The 12123-nt window shown below is 35.0% G+C and overlaps 2 non-coding genes across 2 annotated transcripts; one reads left to right on the plus strand and one right to left on the minus strand.

Annotated features, from left to right (window-relative positions):
- Window positions 1-1193: 1193 nt before the first annotated feature.
- Window positions 1194-1300, minus strand: LOC145161762 (small nucleolar RNA R71). The gene has a single exon (XR_013738637.1). It is a non-coding gene; the product is annotated as a small nucleolar RNA R71 (small nucleolar RNA).
- An 8116-nt stretch (window positions 1301-9416) lies between these two features.
- LOC145162018 (small nucleolar RNA R71) lies at window positions 9417-9523 on the plus strand. Its single transcript, XR_013738873.1, has one exon. It is a non-coding gene; the product is annotated as a small nucleolar RNA R71 (small nucleolar RNA).
- The last annotated feature ends 2600 nt before the right edge of the window (window positions 9524-12123 follow it).

Genomic DNA, 12123 nt, shown 5'->3' on the forward strand with positions numbered 1-12123 from the left:
GAAGTGAGTGAATCGCATCTAAATGAAAGTATTTTTATAATCTTGTCTTAAAAACCATTTTATGTTTCTTTTTAAGTTTAATTTGCTTGTGTTAATTGCTTTTAAGTAATCTAGACTTACAAAATCAGAGAAAAATCCCCCTTTATTTACTTATTTTAACTACTTAACTTTAATAGATATCTTCGTTATTAATTATTCTTGTTGCCTACGTTCGATACCCAATTTACCTAAACTATTCTATTATTTGATTAGGTACACTACATATTATGTGGTAGCTAGTCTAGATTGGTTTGGTTTATAAATAAAGAACTAGTATATAAATTATGTATCAAGTTTTTAGCATCATTGTCGAGGAATGATGTTTATTATAGTTAATTTATTCTGCTATTTATTAACGATCCTTTGTGTGGAATTTATTTCATACAAAGTTAATTTTTTGTTCTGTTCTTCTTAATTTTTATCTATCTGTTTTCCCAGTTGCCACGTTGCGGACCTGTCTTTCCACCCCGTGGGCACTATTATGTCAGTTTTTTGTTTATTTATTATTTTTTTTCTTTTTAAGTGTTTGTTTTCTGTTTTGTTGCAGTTAGTATATGACCTGAGCATCTTCATCTAGTACAGTACCTGGTTTGAAGGATCCCGAGTCTATTTTTCTCAAAAGCAACAAAGAAAAGAAGGAAGGAAAAGACGAGTCAAAGAAAGTTTTAGTTTCCCATTTCAAAAGGAAACTGGACAATGAAGAGAGCAGATACGAACCCAAACCATAATCAGAAGAGGAAAGACAACAAGAAAGTGAACCCGAAGACGAGATGGCCAACATTGCAGATATGACCATGAAGGAATACAAGAAGCGGATACGTAATGACAACGAGTCGAGTCTTGTACCACCTGAAATTCCAGCTGCCATCAATTTTGAGTTCAAGGGGAACATTCTCGCTATGCTCAAGGATATCCCATTGTACGGAAAAGACCAAGAGGATGCCCACAAACATATAGTCGAGGTATTGGACATTGCAAACTATTTCAATGTTCCAAGTGTTTCATACGAAACAGTGTTGCTAAGTATGCTTCCAGTAACTTTCAAATGAGCAGCAAAAGACCGGCTAAAGTTACTTCCAACTGGAGCAATCACGATATGGGCCAATCTCCGAGAAGAATTCATTCAACATTTCATCCCACCTTCAAAGGTTTCAAGATTAAAGAAGAACGTCATTAGCTTTCAACAAAATGGTGGAGAATCTTTGTACGAAGCATGGAAAATATACAAGGGATTGTTGTGAAATTGCCCACAACACGACCTGAATGTGCAACAACAAGTTTCAGTCTTCTATGATGGGATAAACATGACCACGAGGCAGCTCCTTGACTCTCAAGGAGCCATGCCGAAGAAGGATTTGGCTACAATCAAGGCGTTAACAGAAGAGTTTGTCAAACATTCAAGGGAATACCACAACCATCGAGAAGATACAACTAGAGGAAACATGTTAGGTTCTTATATAATATTTATCGAATTACGTAATAATTTTACCAAATTTCTTATAGCTTAGCCGAATGAGGGGAAGCGCGTATGCCCTCTCTTTTAAGACGACCAGGGTTCGATTCTCGTCTCCCTCCCATTCTTTTATAATTAGTTATTCAATTTCCTACTTATCTAGATAATATATACATGTTTTCGCAAAAATAAAAACAAAAAGTCCTTAATCAGTTGACTAAAAATGTTGATATTGTTTTTCCTTTACTAATCAACCAAAAATGTTGATATTGTTTTTCCGTTACTAATCAACCACCGTTCGAATCTTTGCTCTTACTAATTTCTCATATTTTTTTTTATTAATCAATTTTTTTTTATGTAGGGGCTCATTTTCTTACTATTCGCAGATGGCTCTCAAAATCAACATACCAGCCCTAGAGTTCATTTCAATACATCAAATATCATTGGACTACAAGTCATTTGGTATCGGCTAGTTTCTTTTTATTTAGGGGCCTATTTTCTTACTATTCACATAGGGTACTCAAAATCAACGGACCGACCCTAAAGTTCATTTCAATACACCAAATATCACTGGGCTATAAGTCATTTGGTATGGGCTAAACTGTTAATAACAAGTCAACAAATCCTTCCAAAACAATACGGTTTTTCATAATATTGGTTACCAAACATATAAAAGAGTTCTCTTTCAAAAATAACATATACATTCAATTATTATTATTCGACCAACTTTTTTTTTTAAAGGACAACCACATCCTGGTTTACTGTTACGAATTCACTAAATAACGACTTTACATTATAATCCAATTATAAAAAACATTTTCAATAAATTGTATAAATAGTATAAAAATAGAAAATATTAAAAGTCAAAATGCTCTTATACGTTTTCAATAATAAAATAAAATAACATGACTATTTACATAATTTATATTTGTTAAAAAAAATTATTGAAAATTTTACTCTGTTTCGTACTAAAAAGCTGCACTGAAACTGCAAATCTTTTCGCCGTCAAATAACCGTATGGCCTCACCAGTCAAAGTCTCAAAGACCCTACTACACCTAATCTCCTACTGCTCACTAACGCCGTTTACTCAAGGCCATTAACATCTCTATTTCTTTTTCAGCTTTTAGCGTTTTATCCGTTAACTCGCTCCCATCCTCTTCATTTTTCAGTTTTATTTATTTAATTCGAATAACACTCCAGTGTTTTTTTTGTAAAGAATGAACGGGTGTCCGGGTAATTTGCAAGTAAAATGAACTATATACTAATAATAACACGAGTTTTCAACATAATAATATTTGGACGCATTTTATTATTCTTATTTTGTAATAATGATATTATTAAATACTTTAGTAATTAATAAGTTTGATTATGCAAAAGATTAACCGACTAGACATGTATTTTCTTACCAACGGTCTTCTAGCCCAGCGGTATCTGCTGTTGCTCTCCCACCTTGAGGTCAATGGTTCAAGTCTCATTGTGGACATAGATGGAATAATTTAGGAGTTGTTTAATATATATTTGTATTTGCCGTTAAAAAAAAATTTCTTTTATGTGTTATTAAATTATTTAGAATTTACAAACAAAAACCAATTTTTATCAATTGTGATATCTAGTGTATTTCTTGATTATCTAGATGTATCAATATATTTATCAAAGTTTCATGTAATAGTACAAGTGACTATGCCTTCACATTCTCTTATCTAATGATTACAGACAAAGAATAAATTTGGCTAATTTCATTTACGAATATTTGAGCAAATTCGAGAGGGTGATCAAAATAATCATCAATTTCCACATCTGCAAAATTGCTACACTAAATACAAAATCATATAATGATATCGTTTTAAAAAAATAATCTAAAAATCCCAAGAAAATTACAAGTAATAATAATAATAATAATAATAATAATAATAATAATAATAATGATAATTAAAGATTTTTGTGTTCAAAATCTTCAAAAATTATTTCCTTTTCAAAAAAAAAAAAAAAGCTTTTAACACAAAAACTTCAATTTTTTCTCATTTGTAACAAAAAAACATAAATATTAGTTTTATTTTATCATTCTTACGTATAAAATATATAACTTCGTATATGATATCGACAAAAAAAATGTAATTTCTTAGATAACATCTAAAAAAAATACATAATTCTTTTTCAACGTCACTTTTTTTAATGATTTCATACTTATTATAGCAATTTCTTTGAAATTGATGACTATTTTAACGATTTATTAATTTTTTTATTAGTTTTTGAAAGTGGTAAATAGAACCAGTTTGGTAATTATATCACAAACCTATAAAACTACAAGTTTTTTTAATGTGTTATGGATGAAATCAAATGTCTCATATTTCGTTCTACTGAATATCTTTCTTTGTTAATCATTTTCTTTAATAATAAACTATTTTACTTTGTAATTATATTTAAACTTTAAACTTTTTTTTTGTGTAATTAACATATTTTATTTTAATCTGTTGTAACATCCTTTTTTCAGAAGTTATTATGTGTGAAATCAAGAAAAAACGAAGAAGGGTTTTTTGAAAACCCCTAAATCGTGGCGTGCTTTGGAAGATCGCGATGTGTGCCAAGTCTAGAAATGTTGGAATGGAGCCCAATGTCATAACTAAATTGGTAAGATTGTCCATTAATAGTAGAGTCTTTTTTGGGTTGTCTCAATGAACCAAATAGTATTTGAATGTTACAAAATAGATACAAATAGTTTATTAAATATTCATGTGATGATCAATTAATTAGAAACTAGTTTGGATTTAATTAGAATTAATGTGGAATTGGTACAGTGAGTGAATGTTAATTGTTCAATGAGTGAATTTTAATTGTTCAATGGTTGAGCATATGGAACATTTTGGATCTCGTAGGGAGGTGGGTGAAATTCTCTTAGGGATAAGCCTAGAAGATTTCGTCTAAGGCTAAATAAATAATAAGGATTTAAAATTGAATTAAATATGATTATTTAATTATTCAAATATGTTTTATCTGCAAGCTATTGAAAGCTACAAATACTCCTTCCTATGCACTCCATATTTTCGTCCCAATCTAAGCATTCTTAGAGTTTCTCTTCTCTCATTAAGTCATTGGTCAACCTCTATTGTTCAAAGGGTTATTTTCTTACATCAAATAGTTTGGTATTGTTGGGTGTGAACCATTAGAGGTAACCTATTTTCGTTACTCTTCCTTGGCTAGTTGAAGAATTCAAAATCTATATCAAAGGTCTTTAAGCAAATTGGTTTTGCTAAAGTTTAGTAATTATATCTCTACTGTAGTTGTTAATATCAATTAGGTTAAAGATCCTCGTAGATTTCAGTTTTTGTTTGCCTTAGATTAAATTGGTATGTTTCCGTTGTCATGATAATTAATCTAAGAAGTATATAGAAACCTATATGTGGTATCATAGCCATGCTTAAATGATATTTGCACTACATAAAAGATTGAGTTTATATTTTTCTTGTTTGTTCTTATCAAAATCGAAAATAAGGTTATGTTTAGGTTAAAATTGAAATTTTGGAGTGTTATATAGTCAAATTGTTTTAAACTATTTTTATTAATTATCTCCAAAAGGATCTGATGTAACCTAATGGATTATGTAGGATTTGATTTAACCTAATGGATTATGTAGGTCGCGAAATTTCTTCATCGTTAGTAATCTCCAAAAGATTGAGTTTATATTTGTCTTGTTTGTTCTTCTGCCTGTCAAACACTGTAGAGTAATTCAAAAAAAAAAAAAAAAAAAACTCTAAATGCTTGGAAGATTCGACTTCCTGAAGTGACTGATAGCCGAAAGAGTGGGTTGATGACCTATTTCAGTAGTATGGGCCCCTACTACCTTCCACATCTATCCGTACTTTCATCAAATATTGCCTCAACTCCACCAAGTCCCTTACACTAATACCCTTCCCAGCACTAATCCTATCCTAGGCTTTCCCTAGGTTCCCGAACCCACACAGTCCTCAGCTGCTGAAAGATTCCCAGTAATGTCAACTAGCTACCTTATGAATATAGCCACATGCAACAGAGATCAAATAATCCTTCGAGTAAAAGATTCATCCCTAGAACGGTTAGACTCAAACGAGAGCTGCGCAATAGGGTCAAGTCCATCACTCTGAGATTATCGGGTATGTGTCCCATGTGACTTAGCATATTCACTTAGTAGCTAACTCACATGACTAGAAGTCCCACAAAGCACAAAGCAAGCAGCATTCAGACAATGGAAATTCTAACCAACATGATCCAATCAAACCATTCTATCCTCTAATCAGGAATCTGTACATGCAATTCAACGGCTCATACAATCAGGCATACCCAAAACAGGCCATCCTATCACTGACTGATCAGTACTAGCATACAGGTCTACAAGCACATATAATAGGCATATAAGGCATCCTTCCTAGATCCTTAGCCCTAATCTAGCATGCAGTTCACATATTCTCACTTCATAACATAACATAACATAACATAACATAACATAACATAACACAACATAACATAACATAACATAACATAACATAACATAACATAACATAACATAACATAACATAACTTAACATAACATAACATAACATAACATGTATGGGTATCTTGGGGAAAACTTACTTGAGCTCGGCTGATTGCACGCATCAGATTCCTTGTTCTTTATCAAAACTCTTTATTTTAATTTTTAGAAAATTAATTTCTTGTAAAAATCTTTCAAACCCTAGATATGAGTCCAGACACACCCGAGAGTGTGTCCGAATCCCTCAAACCAGGGCTCTGATACCAACTTGTAACATCCCAAAATTCAAGACCAAAAATTTCATTTTAATTAAGTTATTATATAAAACCAACAGTATAAAAACATTCATAATAATATCTCATGTCAAAACCAAAGTGTCAATAATCAAAACACATTATTATAAATCCATATCAGAGTGTAATCCCAAAGATCTCATGTGCGGAAAACATAGTGTGATGCGTTGCGATCAAGCCAGCTCCTTTCCTTTGAAAACGAGTACCTGAAACCAAAACCGTAAACCGTAAGCACAAAGCTTAGTGAGTTCCCCCATCATACCGCATACCATACAGTAAACATACTGTCAGACATATCTGGGTGCCCGACCTACCCTGCTAGGCATACCGGGGTGTCTAACCTACCCCTGTCAGACATACTGGGGTGTCCGACCTACCCCACCGGTTTATCTCAACCGGTTACGGAGACTATTTCACCCCCTACTACTACCACATGATAATAAAACATAATCATACTGTCTAGCATGGCTGGGTGCTATACTACCCCTTCGACCCTATCAACCGATAACCGGGGACTATTCCCCTTACTACTACTATCACATAACATCATATTATACTAGCATGTAAAACATATCATACAGTAGCAAACCTAGATAATTATCACAAAGACAATTATCTAACAACAACTCCTACCAGTAGGCCGACATTGTGGCCTTAGACCCACTTCTACTGGAAGGTAACTCACCTCGAACTGCTGAAGTCCACTGCAAGAAATCCTTAGTTGTTGTCCTGGCAACTCCTCGAGCTATCAATACCAAAATATCACCCAATTAGGAATTGGGTTCTATACTATGATCCATAATCCATACTTGGGGTAAAATGACCATTTTACCCCTGGCCCAACAAGATACATAACTAAGGACCAAGCCCAAAACCAATCAACACAAAACTCCAAAATCCATAAAAGCCCACTAATGGCCTAATTTTCCAAATTGGGCCCAAACCCTTTCATGGGCCTTGTCCTAAGGTCCAATCCGCGAATTAGTCCAAAATACAACTACTCACATAGTCCATTAGGGCCCAAGCATCAAGGCCCAAACAGATGGCCCAAACTGAAGCCCAAAACCCGATAGCCCACTCTGTTGAGTACGCGGGGCGTACTCAGCTTGTACACTAAGCGTACTGGCTTAAGAGCGTGTACGCTGCGCGTATAGGCTTGTACGCCCAACGTACTCCTCCTGATGACCAACTTTCAATTCTAGCTCTTAATCCATTAAGTCAAGACGTCCAACACCTCAGAATAGCCAAATATAAGTGACTTGATCCACAAAGTCGAATGCTTTAAGCCTTTGCATGGCTTAATGAAGCCCAAACACCAAAGATGAATTCCAAAAGGTCAAAATCACTCCCAAAATGTCTTAAAACTTCTTAATACCTTAAGACCTCCGTCCAAACTTCCAGATCTGATTTCAAGCGACTTCTTAAGTCATAAAGTTTCCAGCTTTATGACTTAGCATAACTCAATGGGGCCCAAATCAAAACCCTAAATCCCAAACTTCATCAAATGACTACCAAATCATGCATGGAAGGTTTATACCCATCAAGATCCAAACTTTATGACTCCATAACCTCAATAAGGGCCAAATATGAAGCTCAAAGGTTCTGGAGTAACTTTTACTCACAAGAACCACCTCAAGGGACCAAAACCATAACAATGTACCACTTAGCTAGATCTACATGAAAAAGTTGTCAAGGTTAAGACTTTATACCTCCAGAAGATAGATCTAGGTGCACAAAGCTTGGATCCAAAAGCTCCAAATCAAACAATGACTCTTCAAGAAGTTCCTTCTTCCTCCTCAAGCTCCAAAACACACAAAAATCACTTTGAAGCTCTACAATCACTCAAATGGGGGCTATGGGTCGATTTCTAGTGTTTAGAGTGATGAAGGCTGAAGATATTAGGGTTAGGTTATGAGATAAGGAGCTTAAATAGGGTCCAAGACCCTTAAATAGGGTTCTGATCTGACTGGCATACACCCAGCGTACTCCTAAGAACATTCGTGACCATCCTGGTCAGTACGTCCAGCGTACGCCCCACGTACTGCCTTCTTCACTAGTATCCTCCGCGTACGCTTTGTGTACGCCCCGCGTACTCGACTGAGCCTGAAACCCACGAAAGTTCCGAAGGCCATAACTTCTTCTTTATAAGCCCGATGCCAACGATCCTTATATCAACGGAAAAGGTAACGAGAAGCCCTACACTTCTAACAACTCAAACCTTTCTTAAGACCTTTCGAACAAAAATCCATTTTCCACAAAAGCCCGAAGTGACACTTTACCGAAATACCCCTAGGCTCTAAAACACGAACCGAACACCCAGATCACTTCTAATACATCACCCGCACCCAAATGGGCCTAGATCAAACCTTTTTAAAAGCCCTAATCCTTATGATGATCAATCTTCGGGCCACAGCCTCAGACTAGGAATCGATTCGGAACAGGGCATTACATATAGATCGATGCTTGATGATTTTTTAATGAGGCTTGCTGATCAATCATCATTGCATGTTGTTCTTTCATCATCTTCATGTGCTCCTTCAGCATTGCATCGGTATCATCATGCCTTTTCTCGGAAACTTCCATGAATCGAGTTAACATGTTTTTGAAGTCAACCTTCTTCTCGGCTGGTGGTTGCTCTTTTTGGAAGAAGCCTCGGCCTGTCTGCTTATATTTTTCCTCTTTTGCTTCTTGTATTCATCATATGGCAGCCACTCCTTCTTTGGTTTTCTCCAGTCTTCATCATATTTATCCCCGCTTGAGTAGCAAACTTGAGCTCTTATGTTCCTGTTATCATCTAAGTGGCAGTCTTTGGTCAAGTGTGGACCATTGCACCTTTCACATCCAACTCTAATAGCATGTATTGACTGGTCCATCTTTGTCATTATCCTCTTCATTGTATTAAGCATGGCCATTACAGCAGCCATGTCCGCAGAATTTCCACCCCCACTTCCTTTAACTCCCTCGTTTCTTTGATTGTGGTACTTACGAGAATGCTTTGCAAATTCTTCAATTAACTCCTTTACTTCACCCGGATTTTTCTTTGTAAGTGGTCCTTGAGAATCAAGGAGTTGCCTCGTCATGAAAGTCACCCCATCATAAAATATGGATACTTCTTGTTGAATGTTGACGTCGTTTTGAGGGCAATTTCTTAGTAACCCTTTATAGCGTTCCCATGCATCATATAGTGACTCACCCTGGTTTTGCTCAAAGTTAGCTATTGCCTTCTTGAGTTTTGATATCTTGGATGGTGGGCAGAATTGTTCTAGAAACTGCTCTTTCATTTGTGCCCAAGTAGTGATTGAACCAGGTGGAAGTGCTTTCAACCAGTCTTTTGCAGCTCCTTTAAAAGTAACAGGGAGCATCCTTAGCAATACTGTCTCTCTAGGAACATTTGGGACATTGAAATAGTCTGCTATGTCATTTACTTCATCTAAATGTTTCTAAGCATCCTCATGATCCTTTCCAGAAAATGGTACATCCTTAAGTGCAGTAAGGATGTGTCCTTTCAACTCGAATGTGGCAGTTGCAGGAATTGCAGGCTGCACTAGGCCAAGACCAGCATCATCTCTAATTCGCTTCTTGTAAGCTCCCATGGACATATCCGCAATGTTTGCCATCTTGTTTTCTGGCTCGTCTTCGGGCTCACTTCTTTCTAATGCAAATTCAGGCTCGGATTCATACTCGGATTCTTGTGGGTTAGTTATCTGATCAGAGCTCTCTTCCTTGCTTTTGTCCTTTCATGAAGTACTTGACTCTCCCGTGTTCTTCCCTTTCTTCTTCCCCAAAACCGAGTTTAGATCTTTGAAAGGCGACTTCTTTGGTGTTTGGTTTACTCCTTCGTTCTTATCTGTCTTCTTGTGAATGGTCGACTCTGGATCTTCAAGTGGTGGTACCAAAGGTGTGTTGGAACCTCTGATCATTAACTACTACAAAATAAACACAAATAAAAACGTAAAACTGAACGATAACAGAAAAACAAAGAAAAAGAAAAATGGATGGATTCACGTCGTGAGCTTATAAAGCTCACGTCGTGAGTTCGGTTCTGAACAAAAAATTACTAAGTTGAAAAAGAAAAAAAAATAACTTTTTTCAGGTTTTACCCCACAAAAAGGATCGATTAACCTAAAGCAAATAAATCAACAATTAAATAAGTCGTACCCCGGCAACGACGCCAAAAACTTGATGCGTGCAAATAGCTACAGCTAATTTTAAATTATTAACCTAACTAACTTAACTAACTAAATTGCACCTAGGCAGTGTACCTAGTCAAATTATAGAATAGTTTAGGTAAGTCGGGTGTCAATCACAAGGAACAGTTTTAACTAATTAATTTAACTACTATTAAATTAACCTAATTTCCTAGTAAAGTAGTGGTTTTGTCTAATTTTGCAAGATTAGACGAAGTTAATTTCTTAACACAATTCAATCAATAAACAAAACACTTATGTTAGTTCGAATCCACTTTCCCTCAATGGTTTATAAGTTAATTATAACTACTCTTGTTGGTTACCAATTAAAACATTATTTGCAATTCAGTTCTAAATTTACTAATATTAATTAATTCATGTAGATCTATGTATGGCCACACATAATTTAACACAGAATCAATTATTAAACAATATCGGAGCTATGTAAGATTGAGTTGACAAACACAAATTATGGTCATAATATGAGTTCTCAAGCACAACCTAATTTAATAATTCAATTACTTATCTAAGATTGGTTCGATCTTAGTTCTAATAACCTAATGTTCACTAGATTACTAGGTATTCAAATTCATGCAGATTAATGGTCATTAACTACACAGAATAAGACATTAAAGCAATCTAATACCAAATCAAGCATGCTAGGTATACCAATCAAACACAAGACATAACCAACAAGCAAAGTCTAGATTAATAGAATAAAACCATGAGTTCCAACTTCATCTAGCTAACAGAAGAAGCTAGATTTAGCTGCACATTTTAACAAATAAACACAAAAAATCCATAGTAAAAAACATATTGAAAATACCAAACTAAATATCGAATTATGACTTCTTCTTCCTCCTTGGTGTTAAGAACAATTTCCAGGCCTTCTTTTTCTATGATTTTCGACTTCTGAAACCTTTCCAAGTCAGCCAACCTCTCTCAAGTTGTAGGGATCAAGGATATATATAGTTTTGGATTTTGCCCGATTCACGTCGTGAACTTTGAAGGCTCACCTCGTGAATCCAGTAGATATCCGTATTCAACACGGATTCCTAATCTGCGATGTTTATCTTCTAGAAGGCCTAACTCACGTCATGAATCTTTTAATACTCACCTCGTGAGTACGTATTTTTCTGAATTCCTTGTCTTTCAAGCCTTTAACCTCCAAAGTTCCATTCTTTGACGCTTTTAGTCCATTTTCTTCAAAATGTCTTCTTTTTTGCTGTAAAACATAATTTAACCTTATAAGTATCATTATTCCATGCAAATGACCAAAATATTAATTAAAATGTACTTAAATATTGCCTAAAAACATGTATAAATATGGCAATATCAAAATACCCCATACTTATTCTTTGCTTGCCCTCAAGCAAATCTAATTATTTTTAAATTCAAACCCTTATTACTAACATCATATAGAGCAATCCATTTCAAGCCCAACCATTATACCAAGACCTCAATGCGCATATTTGCGTCTAAAATCTTAATAACCTCCCAATCCTAAATACTCACAATCCTTATGAACCTTCACCCCTTAGCTTATACGACATTCATTTTTGCAACCCTCTGAATCAATCCTCAGAAATCTTTCTTAACCTCAAGGTAATTTTTGTAAAGCTACCCAAGCATACATAATCTAGAAA

Source organism: Lactuca virosa, chromosome 2 (assembly GCF_052849685.1).
Source record: "Lactuca virosa cultivar CGN04683 chromosome 2, Lactuca_virosa_CGN04683_v6, whole genome shotgun sequence".
Classification (NCBI taxonomy): domain Eukaryota; kingdom Viridiplantae; phylum Streptophyta; class Magnoliopsida; order Asterales; family Asteraceae; genus Lactuca; species Lactuca virosa.